The sequence below is a fragment of the Heterodontus francisci genome, chromosome 28 (genome assembly GCF_036365525.1).
Source record: "Heterodontus francisci isolate sHetFra1 chromosome 28, sHetFra1.hap1, whole genome shotgun sequence".
NCBI classification, from domain to species: Eukaryota; Metazoa; Chordata; class Chondrichthyes; order Heterodontiformes; family Heterodontidae; genus Heterodontus; species Heterodontus francisci.
The window spans coordinates 30479629-30492077 of record NC_090398.1 but is presented as its reverse complement, the minus strand read 5'-3'; positions in this window follow the sequence as shown (position 1 = coordinate 30492077).

The following is a 12449-nucleotide window of genomic DNA, read 5'->3' as shown; positions in this document are numbered from 1 at the left end:
AACTTGCCGTGCCCCTAGCCAAGCTGTTCCAGTATAACCACAACAATGGCATCTACCCAGCAATGTGGAAATTGCCCAGGTATGTCGTGTATGCAAAAAGTAGGACAAGTACAATCGAGCCAATTACTGCCCCATCAGTCTACCCTCAATTATCAGTAAAGTGATGGAAGGTGTTGTCGAACATGCTATCAAGCAGCATTTGCTTAGCAATGACCCCCTCACTGATAAGTTTGGGTTCTGCCAGAGCCACCTAGTTCCTGACCCCCATGACAGCCTTGTTTCAAACATGGACAAAATAGCTAAACTAAAGAGGTGAGGTGAGAGTGACTGCCCTTGGTATCAAGGCAGCATTTGACAGAATATGGCATCAAGCAGCCCTAGAAAACTCTATTTCTCTGTCTCTTTCTGTCTTTTCTCTATTTCTCTGTCTCTTTCTGTCTTCTCTATTTCTGACTTTGTGTCTTTTCTCCATTTCTTTGACTCTTTCTGTCTTCTCTCTAGTTCTGTCTCTTTCAGTCTTTTCTCTATCTCTCTGTCTCTTTCTGTCTTTTTCTCTACTTCTCTCTCTTTCTGTCTTTTCTCGATTTCTCTGACTTTCTGTCTTTTCTCTATCTCTCTGTCTCTTTGCTTTTTCTCTACTTCTCTCTCTTTCTGTCTTTTTCTCTGCTTCTCTCTCTTTCTGTCTTTTTCTCTACTTCTCTCTCTTTCTGTCTTTTCTCTATCTCTTTGTCTCTTTGTTTTTTCTCTACTTCTCTCTCTTTCTGTCTTTTCTCTACTTCTCTCTCTTTCTGTCTTCTCTCTATTTCTGTCTCTTTCAGTCTTTTCTCTCTCTCTCTGTCTCTTTCTGTCTTTTTCTCTACTTCTCTCTCTTTCAGTCTTTTCTCTATTTCTCTGTCTCTTTCTGTCTTTTTCTCTACTTCTCTCTCTTTCTGTCTTCTCTCTATTTCTGTCTCTTTCAGTCTTTTCTCTCTCTCTCTGTCTCTTTCTGTCTTTTTCTCTACTTCTCTGACTTTCTGTCTTTTCTCTATTTCTCTGACTTTCAGTCTTTTCTCTATCTCTCTGTCTCTTTCTGTCTTTTTCTCTACTTCTCTCTCATTCTGTCTTTTCTGAATTTCTCTCTCTTTCTGTCTTTTCTCTATCCCTTTCAGTCTTTTCTCTATCTCTTTGTCTCTTTGTTTTTTCTCTACTTCTCTCTCTTTCTGTCTTTTTCTCTACTTCTCTCTCTTTCTGCCTTTTTCTCTACTTCTCTCTCTTTCTGTCTTTTCTCTATTTCTCTCTCTTTCAGTCTTTTCTCTATCTCTCTGACTCTTTATGTCTTTTTCTCTACTTCTCTCTCTTTCTTTGGTTCTCTCTGGCCTTCTCTCACTTTGCAGCATTTTCTCTCTTTCTGGATTGCCCCCCACCACACCTCCCCCCCCCCCTCCGCAAAATATTTCCCACACTGCAAAAATTACCCCCCCCCGCAAAATATTTCCCACAAAATTAACACCCCCCCCAGCCTCGCAAAATATTTCCCACATAATACCCCATCTCAAATTAATCCCCCCCGGAAATCATTCACCCCCTGCAAATTATTCCCCACTGGAAATTTCCCCCCACAATTGTTATCCCCCAAATCTTTCCCACTGCAGTTCACCCCCCCCGGAAAATATCCCCCTGTGAACAAACCTCCATCAAATACCCTCACTATGAACAGACCCTATCAAATTATCCCCTCCCCTGTTCAAAGACAACCCATCTAAATACCGCAAAATTCCCCCTCAAATTATTTCCCCCCACAAAAATTTCCCCTGGCAAAATTCCCTCCCACCCACGTGCAAAATTCTCCCCTCAAATTAGCCCCCCGGGAAATATCCCACTCAATTTTCTTTCCCCCCCCCTACCAAATGATCCCCCCCCCTGAAATTATTCCCCCTGGCAAAATTTCCCCCCCCCCATCGTTAAATATTTCCCGCAAAATTTCCCCCTCAATCTATTTCCCCCGGCAAATAATACCCCCTGCTAATTTATCCCACCCCCCCACCCCCACAAAAGACCCCCCAGGAAACTATTTCCACCCCCCACTCCAGAAATTATTCCCCCTGCAAAATTCTCCCCCGGAAATGATTCCTCCCACAAATATGCCCCCTGCCAATTACTCCCCCCTGGAAATTCCCCCCCTGCCCAAATTTCCCCCCCCCCACAATTGTTAGCCCCATGTAAATTTTTCCCACTGCTGTAATTCCACACCCCCCCGAAAAATATCCGCCTGTGAACAGGACCCCCCCCCCCCACAGTTAACTGACCCCATCTAATACCCTCACTATGAACAGACCTCATGTAAATACCACCTCCCCCCCCGGGAATGGACCTCCATCTAAATACCCCCCGGGAAGCCTCCCATCTAAATACCACCCCCCCCCCCCCGGGAACAGACCGTAATCTAATACCCCTCCTGTCAACAGACCCCCATGTAATTAGCCCCCCGGCCTCCCAGTGAACAGTCTCACATCGAAACCCCCCCCCCCCAGAAACAGACTGGAGAATCCTCCCCCCTCCCATTTTTAACATAACTCATTCCGTCTGTTAATATCGCCCTCTAATTCTCCCCCTGCCCCCACTGCAAACACTCCCCCCTTTCTAAATACCCTCCCTGTTCTGTAAAAGCCCCCTCCCACTAATTCCCACCCTGTATCATCTCCCCCATGAACAGCCTCCCCCCTGTGTAACTCCCGTCCCAGTCACCCCACTGTGTAATTCCAACCTCCATCACTTTCCTGGGTGTGACTCTGTCTCCCGACAGTCTTTAATTCACTTTAATTCCTGGTCCGGATAAGTCACTGTAATTCTATCAAATGGCTCCCAGGCCCTCGGCACCTTTAACTCCTGTCCGGCCAAACACAGGGCCGGGCATAGAGCAGGGACCCCCAGAGGCTAACTGGCATTCTGAGCCTTTAACACACAGCAAGATCCCAGATCTAGACACATCCCTCCCTGCAGAAAGGTGTTTCACCTGTTCTCCCCATCGGCTTCAGGGAATCAAACAGGGGGAGACACACACAAACACACACTCGCTGACTGGCACAGGGACAGGAGGAGGCCATTCAGCCCTTTGAGCCTGTCCCACCCATGTTAAACCATGGCTGATCTGTCCCTTGCCCAATTGAGCCACAAGAAGACAGGCAGAGACAGTCAGGGAGCAGATACACAAAGAGAGGCAAAGAAACACTGGGCTGGACATGGACTTGGTGCCATTGGTGCAAACCAGGGTGGAGGTGAGGAGGGTGGTTGTGAATCGGCTCCCCGTTCAGCATCTCTCCTCTGTTTTTACCTCAATGGGAGCAAAACTTGGCAGAGATGGAAAGCAGGATCCCCGTTCACAATCACGCTGTGCAACACCAAGGCAGCGAGTTCAAATCCACCCCCAGACAGAGGGACAGAGACATAGAAAGCAGAGGGCCAGGGATTAACACAGAACTGAGTGAGGAATAGTGAGAGAGAGAGAGAAACAAATGGAGAGGGAAATGGAGAATGAAAGAGTCAGGGAGTCAGAAGCAGGTATTGAGAAAGATCCCAGACAAAGAGAGAGATGCAGAGACTGAAAGATGTCGAGCGGCAGAGATACAAATTAAGATGTAGATTCAGAATAGAGAGGGGTGTCTTGGGGAGGGAGTAGGAGTTGCAGAGATAATCTTGCAGGAAAGGAGATGTGGAACTGAAAGAGAGAAATGCAGCCAGAGATGGAGAGAGAGAAATCTACGGGATTACATTGACTGCTCTGGAGCTTCCCAAACTATTTCCTTCGGAGCTCCCTCCAGCCCCCTCCCTTGTGGTAAAAAAACCAGAGACACCCAAAAACACAAAATCAAAATAGTGCAGATGCTGGGAATCTGAAATAAAAACGGATCTGGTAATACTGAGCATTTCCAGCACTTTGTTTTTCTATCAGCCCCCAAAACACAAAGTCTTCTTTTCTGTATGTAGAAATGAATTTGACAATGACACATATATATTTATTATTATTTTCCTCTCTGGTTAAAGCTCTTTTCTGAGAATTCCACGTGCCAAAAGATTCTCCCTCTGCAACATCAAAACTGCAGCTTCCGAAAAGATTCTCCTTGGGAATAAAGAGAAATAAAATTGATTCAAACAAAGCAAAGCATTTGTGAACAGAAATAAAACAGAAAGAGCCCAGGGCTCTTTCTCTGGGCTCTTTCTCTCACTCACTGACATAAAACAATCTCTCAGTGACTCCCTATTTTACAGACACATCCCCCTGACACAGAGCCAGAGAATGGGAAGTGATTGGAATGTGAGACAGGGTTTTAGGAGCTGAATACCTGCCCATTGTCCTGTTAATCCAGGTAACAGAGGCAGCTCTGAGCAGAGACATGACAAGGAGCTGCTTCCAAACAGCCTGTAAACTTTTCACTTCAAACCCCACTGTGGACAACATTGCTGCAATTTACAGACAGACATTTGCAGCAATCAGCTCCATTCTGTTCCCAGAAACTGTGAAATTCTCTCTTTAAACTGAGATGAATGTGACCAAACTTAATCACTGGGCCAGAATTTAATTTAACTGAAAATCAAGACACCCTCGAGGGTGGGAAATATGGTTTGGGGAACGGGGGAGCTTCTCGACAGGGGCTGGGAGCTGGGCAGTGACTAAACACTGCAGACCCCCCAGAGCTTGTGTGTCTGCCTCTGTGTTTACCCTGTTATTTCCAGTTATTTCTCTCTCTCTCTATTTCTCTGTCTCTCTATATCTGTTTCTGCCTCTTTGTAAAAACACACAAACACTGGTGACCCCCATCCCCTCCCGTAGAAAGAATAGAGATAAATTCACATTACCATCCTGAAAATGTGAATTTAAATGCTCCCCCCCCTCCCAGGTGTTACATTTTACTGTCAAATTCAGCCCAGAACCTAAAACACCAGTATTATTCGGGAATTATATCGGCTTCAAGCTCAGGACTTTAATTCCAGACCTTCAGGAGAGCTTTAAACTGAAAATCAAGACACCCTCGAGGGTGGGAAATATGGTTTGGGGAACGGGGGAGCTTCTCGACAGGGGCTGGGAGCTGGGCAGTGACTAAACACTGCAGACCCCCCAGAGCTTGTGTGTCTGCCTCTGTGTTTACCCTGTTATTTCCAGTTATTTCTCTCTCTCTCTATTTCTCTGTCTCTCTATATCTGTTTCTGCCTCTTTGTAAAAACACACAAACACTGGTGACCCCCATCCCCTCCCGTAGAAAGGATAGAGATAAATTCACATTACCATCCTGAAAATGTGAATTTAAATGCCGCCCCCCCCCCACTCCCAGGTGTTACATTTTACTGTCAAATTCAGCCCAGAACCTAAAACACCAGTATTATTCGGGAATTATATCGGCTTCAAGCTCAGGACTTTAATTCCAGACCTTCAGGAGAGCTTTACACACAATGAAATCACTTCTAAAATGCAGTCACTGTTACAATGCAGCGAATTCTGCATTCAGGCGGTGCACAGCAAGATCCCAGCAATGCTGACACTTCAAAATTCACTTTCCCAAGGTTTTGAGTGTGGATTTCTTTCTCTCTCTGTCTTTCTCTGCCTTCCCTCCCTCACTCACACCCCACCTGTCTCTCTCTCTGTCTTTCTCTGCCTTCCCTCCCTTACCCATACTCCACCTGACTCTCTCAATCTCTCTCTCTCTCTCTGTCTTTCTCTGCTTTCCCTCCCATACTCACACTCCACCTGTCTCTCTCTCTCTCTTTCTCTCTCTGTCTTTCTCTGCCTTCCCTCCCTCACCCAAACTCTGCCTGTCTCTCTCTTTCTCTCTCTGTCTTTCTCTGCCTTCCCTCCCTCACCCACACTCCAACTGTCTCTCTCTGTCTTTCTCTGACTTCCCTCCCTCACCCACACTCCACCTGTCTCTCTCTCTCTCTCTGTCTTTCTCTGCTTTCCCTCCCTCACCCACACTCCACCTGTCTCTCTCTCTGTCTTTCTCCATCTTTCTCTGCCTTAAGCAGCTCACCTACACTCCACCTGTTTCTCTCTCTCTCTCTGTCTTTCTCTGCTTTCCCTCCCTCACCCACACTCCACCTGTCTCTCTCTCTGTCTTTCTCCATCTTTCTCTGCCTTAAGCAGCTCACCTACACTCCACCTGTTTCTCTCTCTCTCTCTCTCTCTGTTTCTATCACCATTTAAAATAAGCACACATCACATTCTGGCACCTATTGATTAATGGTTAAATTAGAGAAGATGCGGGGGAGAGAAAAACAGAGGAAGATGGAGAGAAAACACAGAGAAATTCACACTCAGACCCTCAGGAATCTGATTTTTAAAGCGTCCTCATTGTCGTCATGTAGGAAATGCTGAAGGGCACTAGATGCACAGCAAGATCCCACAAGTAGCAATGCGATAAGAGCCAATAGTCCCCCCTCAAGGGCGAAACTCCCTTTTCAAATTCCTTCGGGAAACATTTCTTTTTCCACATTCCGGTCCCAGGATTAATTTTTTTATAAATCAGACCTTGTGGTAGTGTGTGACTGAGAGGATTGACTCCATAGGCTGGGAGCTGGGCAGTAACTACACCCTGGAGAGCTCCAGATCCTGTGTCTCTTAAACACCTCCCCTTTCCCCCCTGCCCAAACAGAGAGGAACATTCCTGCAGTTTGATAATATAACAATGCTGGCCCCACTCACAGGCTCTGCACTAAACCTGGGCAACAAGAACAGGCCCCAGTCAAACTGATCAATTCCCTCCACAGCTCACACCAAACCTCACAGACCGGGCTGGAAGGAGCAAGTGGCAAATGGGACTCCCTCCTGTGGCTGTACCTTTAATCCCAGGCTGTCAACCTGTTTACAACTCCAGGGCCCCAATCCAACAGGAACTAGTTAACCCAGGGACCCAAAGAGGAAATTAAACCTCGGGCTAATAAACAGACACAACTCACGTGGGCCCTTTGGGTGCAGCCTGTAGACAAGGCCTCAGTCCGTGCCCTCTGGAGGAAACTCCTGTCCGAGGATTCCTCGTCACAGACTTTCCCTCCTTTCATCTTCACGATGCAGTTTCAGAATGAAAATTCCTAAGGCAAGAGGGAGAGAGAGCAAATTGATTAAAAGGCATTGTTAAACAAAATAGCACAGCAAGAGCCCAGGAATTGCCCTCAGTGACATAGACACTCTCTCAGCAACTCCCACATACAAACAAATCAGTTAATAAACCAAAGGCTAAAAGGGTTCAGACAGTTCCCTCCACCTCTGTGTGTCTGTCTCTGTATCTCTCTCCCTGTCTCTTTATCTCTCTCCCTGTCTCTGTATCTCTCTGTTTCTATCTCAGTCACCCCTGTGTCCCTCTCTCTGTCCATATCGGTTTTTCCCCTCTATTTCATATGTAATCTTTATTGAAATGAGCTCGGAAATATTACTGGCTCACCATTTAAAAAAATAACAAATCACTGCGTGTGTTTTTAACTATTAAAGGTTTAAATAGAGAGACAGAAGGAAAGGAAGCTGCAGAGAGAGAGACAGAGAGAGAAATGGAAACTCAGAACTTCAGGAAAATGAATTGAAAGAATCGGAAGCATTTGACACTGAATGAGTTAATTTTTATAGTGGTCATCACTGCTGCAATTTTGGAAACACTACAGGCCATTTGTGCACAGCAAGATCCCACAAACAGTAGTGCGATAACAGTGGCTACCCCTCCTCTCCATGTTTCCCTCACTCTCCTGCCTCTCTCTCCCTCCTGTTACTCTCATTCAGAGACAGATGGAGAGAGAGAGAGAGAAATCCACTCTCAGAACCTCACTCTCAATTCAAATGGCTGCTGCACATTTCACTTAACCCTAAAATTCACGGCACTGCCCAAAACACCAGCATGAGTCGGGAATTATAACAAGCCTTGTTAAAATCAATTAAATAAATAAACGGACACAACTCACGGACAAGGCCTCAGTCCATCCCCTCTGGAGGAAGCTCCTCTCCAAGGATTCTTCATCCCAAACTTACCCCCTTTTCAACTTCACGATACAGTTTTCAGAATGAAATTTCCTCAGGGGAAAGAAGGAGAAAAAATTGCATTAAAATTCAAAGCAGGGACATTTTTAAACAAAATAGCACAGCAAGAGCCCAGTGTTTCCTCTCTCAGGTACACAGGCAATCAGCAATATTCAAATACAATCAAATCACAGTTATAAACCAGATTCCTCAATCTTCCAGTCCATTGATATGTTAATCCCAGGACAGGACCTTCCTGAGTCTTCCAGTCCATTGATATGTTAATCCCGGGACAGGACCTTCCTGAGTCTTCCAGTCCATTGATATGTTAATCCCAGGACAGGACACCTTCTTGAGTCTTCCAGTCCATTGATATATTAATCCCAGGACAGGACCTTCCTGAGTCTTCCAGTCCATTGATATATTAATCCCAGGACAGGACATCTTCCTGAGTCTTCCTGTACGTTGATATGTTAATCCCAGGACTTTCAGCCATTTCTTGGTTAATTTTGAACCTTTAATTCTTTCCCTGCAGTTTGAAAATATCAAACACTGATCCAACACTCACCCCTAAAACCCTCACACTAAACCCGCAACACAGGACTGGACAGATAATGGGGATTGTTACTGAGGTTGTGTTTGGGGATTTTTACTGACATCAGTGTAGATTGTCAAGTGTCTCCCCTTCCCTCACTTCTAAAGTCTCTCAGGGTTGTTGTGCACTGACAGCTTTTTCAGTGTCCAGTCGCTTTCAACTTTTAATAAAATCTTTTGAGCACAAATAAATGTAAAGTTTCTCCTACAAGCTGTTTTGTCCTCCCTCTTCCACTGTCACTTTCTCTGTCACTCTCTATCTCTCTGTCTCTCTCAGGACTGGGCAGACACTGGGGATTGTTACTGAGGTTCTGTTGGCCATTTTTACTGACATCAGTGTGGCTTGTAAAATCTGTGTCTATGTGTGTGTGTGAGTGTCTGTGTGTGAGTGTCTGAGTGTCTGTCTGTGCGTGTCTGTGAGTGTCTGTGTGTATGTGTCTGTGTCCGTGTCTGTATCAAAGTCTCAGAACCACCTCTCTCCATCTCTATCTCTCTTTGTCTCTGTTTCTCCCTCTATCTCTCCCTCTTTCTCTGTCTCTCCCCTCTCTCTCAGCCTGCCTCTCTCATAGAAACATACAAAACAGGAGCAGGAGTAGGCCATTTGGCCCTTCAGGCCTGCTCCGCCATTCAAAAACGATCATGTCTGATCATTTAATTCAGTACCCTGTTCCCGCTTTCTCCCCATATCCCTCGATCCCTTTGGCATTAAGAAATATATCTATCTCCTTCTTGAATATATTTAATGACTTGGCCTCCTCTGCCTTCTCATCACACTCTGAGTGAAGAAAATTCTCCTTATCTCGGTTCTAAATGGCACACCCCATATCCTGAGACTGTGACCCCTGGTTCTGGACTCCCCAGCCATCGGGAACATCCTCCCTGCATTTAGCCTGTCTAGTCCTGTTAGAATTTTATAGGTTACTATGAGATCCCTCACATTCTTCTAAACTTCAGTGAATATAGGCCTGGTCGACACAATCTCTCCTCAGACGTCAATCCTGCCATCCCAGGAATCAGCCTAGTAAATCTTCTTTACACTCCCTCCATGGCAAGAACATCCTTCCTCAGATAAGACCAAAACTGCACACAATACTCCAGATGTGGTCTCACTAAGGCCCTGTGTAACTGCAGTAAGACATCCTTGCTCCTGTACTCAAATCCTCTTTCAATGAAAGCCAACATACCATTTGCCTCCTTAACTGCTCACTAGACCTGAATGCTTGCTTTCAGCGACTGGTGTACAAGGATACCCAGGTCTTGCTGCACCTCCCCCTTTCCCAATCTATCACCATTCAGATAATCTGCCTTTCTGTTTTAACAACCAAAGTGGATAACCTCACATTTATCCACATTATACTGCATCTGTCATGTATTTGCCCACTCGCCCAACTTGTCCAAATCACATTGTAGCCTCTTTGCATCCTCCTCACAGCTCACATTCCACCCCCCCCCCTCACCTCCCCAGCTTTGTGTCGTCTGCAAACTTGGAAATGTTACATTTAGTTCCCTCACCCAAGTCATTAATATATATTGTGAATAGCTGGGGCCCAAGCACTGATCCCTGTGGTACCCCCGTTTCTGAATGCAAGGGACCTACATTTGTCTTCGCTATTCTTTTTCTCTTCACATATCTCGCCATCTCTCCCCCTATTCTCTCCTTATCTCTGTCTCTCCCTCTCTCTCTGTCTCTGTGCCCCCTCTGTCTCTCCCATTCTCTCTCCCACTCTCTTTGTCTCTGTCTCTCCTACGATCTCTATCTCTTCCAATGCCTTTCTCTCCCTATCTCTGTCTGTCTCTCTCTGTCTCTCCTTCTATCTCGGTCTATCTCAATCCCTGTCTTCCCAATCCCTGTCTCTATCTCTCTCAGTTTGTCTGTCTGTCTCTCTCTCTTTCTGGATCTCCCTCTCTCTATCTCTCTCTCTTTGTCCATCCCTCTGTCTTTCCCTCTCTCTATCTTTCTCTCTATCTCTGTCTCTGCCTGTCTTCTTGGTCATAAAAATAGAAAAGCAGATTATTTTTTAAAAGTTGTGAAACTGGTAAGTATTGATGTTCAGAGAGACTTGAGGGTAATTGTACATGGAACACACAAAGTTAACATGCAGTCTATTCTCCTCTAGACCTCTGTTTAAAAAGCTCAGGATTTGATCTGCTTTATTAACCCATCGGCAAAGAGGGAAATTCTTCCAGGACAATTGACCAGTTCCCTTAGACATGAATCAATGAGTCATTCCAAGGCTGGCGGGAGGGTTTAGGGGAGACCAGAGAGAACCCCGACCTGGTCAGCTTTTTTCGAACAGAAAACCATCAATGCATTGGCAGTGATATTACTAAAACCCTTAGGAGGAGGCCATTCGGCCCCTCCAGCTCGTCCCACCCATTCACTCAGGTCACGGCTGATTTGCTCCTTATCCACATCGAGCTGTCTCGGCTCCGTAAGCATTAATACCCTTTCCTAACAAATCTCTCCCGACAATCAGGAATTAATGTCACTGCCTGTTAACACTGGGGGATTCCTTCCCTCAACCTCTCTGCCTCTCTACCTCTCATTCCTGCTTAAAGACTTTCCTTAAAACTAACCTCTTTGACCAAGCTTTTGGTCATCAGTCTTAATCTCTCCTTATGTGGGTTTGGTGTCAAATTTTGTTTTATAATGTACCCTGCATAGTATTTTGGGACATTTTATTCCTCACCTTCTCCCTCACCCCATCTCTCTCTCTCTGTCCCACACCCTGTCTCTCTCTCTCTCTCTCTCTCTCTCCCTCAGCCTGTCTCTCCCTCCCTCACCCTGTCTCTCTCTCCCTCAGCCTGTATCTCTCTCTCTCCTTCACCCTGTCTCTCTCTCTCTCTCCCTCACCCTCTCTCTCTCTCGCTCTCCCTCACCCAGTCTCTGTCTCTGTCTCTGTCTGTCTCTCTCTCTCTCTCCCTCAACCTGTCTCTCTCTCTCTCTCTCTCTCACTCACCCTCTCCCTCTCTCTCTCTCTCTCTCCCTCACCCTCTCCCTCTCTCTCTCTCTCTCTCCCTCACCCAATCTCCCTCTCTCTCTTTCACCCTGTCTCCCTCTCTCTCTCTTTCCCCCTCACTCAGACTCTCTCTCTCTCTCTCTCCCCGCTCACCCTGCCTATATCTCTCCCCCTCACACTGTCCCTCTCTCTCACTCTCACCCTGTCTCTCTCTCTCTCTCTCTCTCTCTCTCTCACCCTGACTCTCATTCTCTCCCTCACCCAGTCTCTCTCTCTCTCCCTCATCCTTTCACTCTTTTTCTCTCTCTCTCCCTCCCTCACCCTGTCTCTCCCATTCTCTCCCTCAGCCTGACTCTCTCTCTTTCTAATTCTCACCCTGTCTCTCTCTCTCTCCCTCAATTGTGTCTCTCCCTCTCTCTCCATGTCTCTCTCTCTCGCTCTCTTTCACTCCCTCACCCTGTTTTTCTCTTTCTCCCTCTCTATCCCTCACCATGTCTCTCCCTCTATCTCTCCCTCACCCTGTCTCTCTCTCTCTCTCCCTCCCTCACCCTGTCTCTCTCTCTCTCTCTCTCTCTCACCCACTCCCTCACCCTGTCTCTCTCTCTCTCCCACTCCCTCAGCCTGTTTCTCTCTCTCTCTCTCTCATCCAATATCCCATCCAATATTTCACACTCCTCCTCTTTAACTACAATGTCTGCATCGTTCCCCCTCTTTTATAAAGACAGACACAAAGTATTCATTAAGAACCATGCCCACATCTCCCATCTCCATACACACATTCTCTTTATGGTCCCTAATACTCTATCCTTAGTTATCCTCTTGCTCTTCATGTATTTATAAAACATCTTTGTGTTTTCCTTGATTTTACTTGGTAATATTATTTTCCAGCCCTCCCTTTGCTTTCCTAATTTGCTTTTATATTTCAT